Source organism: Panthera onca, assembly GCF_046562875.1.
Source record: "Panthera onca isolate mPanOnc1 chromosome Y unlocalized genomic scaffold, mPanOnc1 haplotype 2 h2.ChrY_unloc_3, whole genome shotgun sequence".
Classification (NCBI taxonomy): domain Eukaryota; kingdom Metazoa; phylum Chordata; class Mammalia; order Carnivora; family Felidae; genus Panthera; species Panthera onca.
In genome coordinates, this window is record NW_027675866.1 from 2,125,510 (window position 1) to 2,131,108 (window position 5,599).

Genomic DNA, 5,599 nt, shown 5'->3' on the forward strand with positions numbered 1-5,599 from the left:
TGGTTTCATGAGTTCAAGACCTGCATCAGGCTCTGTGCTCACAGCATAGCGCCTGCTTGGGATTCTCTCTTTCTCTTCCCTCTCTGCCTTTTCCACACACACGCTGTCTGTGTCTCTCTAAAAGGAAATAAAAGTCTTCTAAAAAAAAAAAAAAAAAAACTTCTGGTCTCATTAATTTATAAGTGACAGGGAAATTGTCAAATGTTGTTTTACAGAGAAAACACAATTCCAGTATACTCTTTATACCGTGCTTAAATCTGTTTATTTTTAATTAATTATTGAACACAAAGTGTTCCTTGCTCTTGAATAAAATCAGTGTTCTGTCTTAGAAGGATACTGTGTGAACAGTACAAAAGAGGCAGGGAGTGAAGACCAATGCAAGCTTGAAACAAATGATGAACGTGGGTAACACCACTGATGTGACTGGCCATATAATTTTATTTATGTTTGCTTGATTTGGGTGTTGTGATTCTTAGTTATTAGGCAATAATAGAGACACTCCTACTGAAATGAGCCCAGCTGGAAATAATGAATCACCCCAACTCACCTGTCACACGTTGGTAGACATCTGTGCATCTGGCAATCTGTGGAAAATCCATATCTGCTAATTGAATGAGAAACACGTAATTTAAATCCTTTATCTTACATCGGACCACCATCTCCCTATTCCTGCCTTGGTACCTGCAAGAAGATTCTCTTTCATCTTCCCCTGGAGCATCGTCTACCAAATCTTGCTGGGAATATTTATCTTTCCATCTCCCTGGGAGCCCGATCTCCATCATCTTGCCTAGGAAGGACACCTTGGGACATCCTTCCAGAAAGCATCTTCTCCAGCATTTTGCCTAGGAATGCAAGTCCCTACTCCTTCCAAGAATAGTGGTCCCCTACATCTTTCCTGGGACCTAAATTTCTGTCATCCTGCCTGGGAGTGCCAACTCCATCATTCAGAGAGGAAGCAAGGCCTCCCTCATTCTGCTCTCAGCCACTGTTTCTCTCATTCTGCCTGGTAGCACAGTATCCATCACTCACGTTGAATGGCCTTGAAGGCCATTTCCACCATTTTTCCTGGGAGCACCATTGTGGTTGTCATGTTTGCTGGCACTGTCTATGTCATCATCCTGGGAGCACTGTATCCTTCATCCTGCATGAATGTGAGGTATCCCTGATCCTCCTGGGAGGACAGTCTCCTTCATTCTGCTTTCCAGTGTGATCTCTGTCATACTTCCTGGGAGTACAACCTATGATATCTTGTATAGGGGATGAAGTCTGGCATACAGCCTGGTAGCCTGATTTCTTTCATCCTAATTGGGAGCTTCCTGTCCCTAGTCTTTTTTTTTTTTTTTTTTTTGGAATGCGATTTTTGTTGTTTTACCTTGGGGTGCCATCTCTGTCACCATGCCTGCAGCTATGATCTCTGTCTTTCATGTTGGAAGCGCCATGTACATCATAATGGTGGTGCGCATGGTATCTTCAACCTGCCTGAGATCACGTTATCCACCATTGCCTGGGGATATGAACTACCTCATCCTGCCTGAAATCACCATTTTGTCATCCTGTGTAGGAGTGCAAAATCTCTTATCCTGTGTGGCGGTGAATTCTCCATCATTCTTTCTGTGAGCTCATCCTTATTATCCTGCCTGAGAGCATGAAATCATTCATCGTACCTAAAAGCGCCTTGCCCTTCATTATACTTTGCAGTGCGATTTCCTTCAATTTTCCTGGGAGCACCATCTACCTTAGCCAGCCTCTGATCATGATCCACATCATGCTCCCCTGCATTGCTGTCTCTGCTGTACTGCCTCTGAGTGCTGTACCCTTCCTTCATCCTATCTGGGAGCACAATCTCCTTAAACCTGCCTGGGAAGTCAGTCGCTGACATCCTGCCTGGGAGTGCCTTCTATGTCATATTTGCTGGTATCATGTTCCCCATCATCCCGGCTTGGGATACAGTCTCCATCATCTTTCCATGGAGCACCATGTCTATACTCTGGTCTGGCAGCACAATATATGACATCCTGCCTGCCTAGGAGTCCTGTATCCATCCTCCTGCCTCGAAGGGTCCTCTTCTTCATGATGCCTGGGAATGCAATCCCATAATCCTTCTTACAAGCACGATCTCTGTAATTCTGTCTGAAGGGATACCTCCAATTTATTATCTTGGAGAGCATTCTTGGTCGCCCTGAATGGGATCATTGTCTCCTTTATCCTTTTGGGAACAGATCTCCATCATCTTGCCTTGGAGCTCCCTCTTTCTAATCGTACCTAGTAACATGTTCTCCTCATTCCCACCCTGGAGCACAGTCCACAATTCCTACCTGAAAGTGCCTTCTCCTTAATACTGACTGAGAGCAAGAAACCATCGTTATGCCTAGAAAGGCTGCCTCTGTCATCCTGCCAGGGAACACAGTCTCCACCAGCCTGCCTAGGAGCAGTTCTACCTCATTCTGCTTGAGATAGCAATGCCAGTCATAATTAAGAGCTCCAAATGCATCATCCTATCTGAAAGCAAGTTCTGAGACATACTGTCTGGAACACAATCCTTATCATCCTGCCCAGGAGCTCCATTTCAGTCGTCCTACCTGGTAACACAATACCTTTCATCTTGCCTCAAAGCGCCTTATGGTCGTTTACACTGCTAGAGCAATCATCCTCATACTGCCTGGGAGATCTGCCTCCATCATCCTGTCTGGGTGCCAGGGAGAAGGATGTGTTTCATCCTGACCTGGAGTTCTGTCTATGGTTCCTGCCTGGGAGTTCTTTTGTCATCCTTCCTTGGAGGTTTATCCCCACATCTTGCCTAAGAAGTTCATCTCTGACATCCTGCCAGGGAGCACATCTGTCTCATTCTGCCTTGGTTGAATTTAGGATAATCTCTTTCTTCTTGCCCTGGGACATTTTCTTACAGCCCAGCCTGGAGCACGTATCCCTCACCCTTCCTGGGTTGTGATCTCCATCATCTTGCCTCAGAATGCCAACTCTGTCATCCTTCCAGCGAACATTTCTGCCAACATCTTCCCTGGGAGCCTGTCTCCCTCATCGTGCCTGGAAGAAGAGTCGCCTCCATCTTTCCTGGGACCTCCAACTCTGTCATCCTGTCCAGAAGCGCCAAATGTGTCATGCTGGCAGGAAGCTGAATCTCATTTGGAGCACCGTTTCTTTCATCTTGCCTTGTAGTGCAATATACTCATCCTGCTTGGAAGTCCTTATATGCCTTTTTGCCTGACAGCACCATATCCATCAATCTTCCTGGTTGTGTGGCCACGAGTGAGGGTAGTCACCTTCATCCTGTTTTTTGGCATGCTCTCTGTCTCCCTTCCTGGGAGCAAAATGTACATCATCCTATTTATAGGACCATCTCCAACTTCCAGTCTGGGAGCCTCTTTTCAGTCATCCAACCTGAGAGCATGATTTCCTTTATCCCATTTTGGAGTGCCCTCTCCATCGTCTTTTTTTTTTTTTTTTTTTTTTTTTTTTTTTTTTTTTTGGCGGGGGAGAGGCACATGATTTGTTTTGTCTTACCTGGGAGTGCCATCTCCACTAGCCTGCATGGGGCACGATCTCCATCCTTCAGGGTGGAAATGCCATTCTGTCATTGTGACAGGGTGTTTGGTCTCTGCATCCTGCCAGGGAACAGGATATCCACCAACAACTTGGGACACAAACTCCACCATCCTTCCTGAAAGCGCCCTTTTGCTACATGCATAGTAGAGCAATATCCCTTATCCTGTGTAGGAGCACCTTGTCCATCATCCTTTTTGTGAGTGTCATCCCCATAATCCTGCCTAGAGAAGCATATCCTTCATCCTACCTGAGAGAGCAGTGTCCTCATGATCCTGAGAGTGTGATTTCCTTCCACCTGTCTGGGAGTGCCTTCTACCTTTTCCTGCCTCAGAGCCCAATCTCTGTCATGCTCCCTTGGTGCACCATGTCCTTTATCTTGCCTGGTCATATGATCTCCTTCAACCTGCCTTGGTCTCAGTCATCAACATCCTGCCTAGGAGCACCCGTTAAGTCATCCTTCCTGGTATGCTGTTCCCTGTCATCCTGCCTCAGAACGCCATCTCCATCTGTTGCCAGGGATCACCGGTTGCCCCATCTCCTTCCCCTGTCTTGGACTCAGTCTCTGACATCCTGTGTGGGAGCACCTTCTACATCATCCCTCCTAGTATCCTTTTCTCCATCATGCTGCCGTGGAATGCCATCTCCATCATCCTGCCATTAAGTCTGTATGCGTCCTACTGCCTTGGGAGCAGTATGCCTGTCATCCTGTCTTCCTAAAAGTGCTGAGTACGTCCTCCTTCTGGGAAAGGCCATATCCTTTATCATGCCATGGAAATCAATCTCCCTCTCATGATTGGAAGCATGTATTCTGTCATTGTGGCCTGAGGAAGATCTCTGACATATGTTCTGGGAGAGTGATCTCAGTCTTTTTGCCTGGGAGAATACCATCTCTGTTCTCCTTTTGGAAATCTAATTCACATCATTTTGTCTGGGAACATCATCATGGTCATCCTTTATGGGAGTATAAACTCCCAATCCGCACCATGCAGCACAGTCCAGTTCCTGCCGGAGAGTCACTTCGGTGTCATAGTGACTGGGAGTGATAAACGCTTGTCCTGCCTTGAAAGGCTGTATATGGCATCCGCTCAGGAAGCACTATCTCTGTCATCTCGCCTAGGAGAATTTCCCCCTCATCTTGCCTGTTATAGTGATTGTCTTTCACATGCCTGGGGACTCCAAGTCCATCATCCCGCCTAGAAGCATGTTCTCTGACATGCTTTCTGGAACATGGTCTCTTTCATCCTTCCTGGGATCACTGTTTCAGTAATTCTCCCTGGTAGCACAATATCACTCAGCCTGTCTTGTAACAAACACCTTATGGTCTCTTACCCTGGTAGAGTAATCGTCGTTGTCCTGCCTGTGACCAATGTTACCATCACCCTGCCTAGGAAGACCACCTCTGTCATCCTGCCAGAGATCATCTTCTCCACCACCTTGCCTGGGAGCACATCTCTCTCATCCTGCCTGGACGTGTGATCCCCTTCTTCTTGCCTGGCACCCCCATCTCTGTCATCAGGTCTGGTAGCACCAACTCTGTCATCCTGGTAGGAAACACAACCTATCTCTTTCTTCCTTGCAGCGGTGTTTCTCTCATCATGCCTGGGAGTGCATTATCCCTTATCCTGGCTTGGATAAGGGATATTTTCTGTCCTTTTGTCTGGGAGCTCCATTACCATCATCCTCACTGGGAGCACCTTCTTTGTCATCCTTCTGGGGGTGACAAATCCATCATCCTCCCTGTGTGTGTGGTCCCTCTGCTCCTCCTGGGAGGGCAGTCTCCATCATCCTGCTTTACAGCGTGTTCTCTGTCACCCTGCCTTGGAGCACGATGTACGTCATCCTGATTACAGGAAGATCTCTGACATCCAGCCTGGGAGTGTTATTTTGATCATAATACCTGAAAGTGAGACTTCCTTAATCCTACATGGGAGCGTCTCCTCCATAAGTCTTTTGGGAATGTGATATGTGTTGTTGTATCTTGCAGTTCCATCCCCATCACCCTGGATTTGGACACCATCTCCGCCTGACAGGTTGGAAG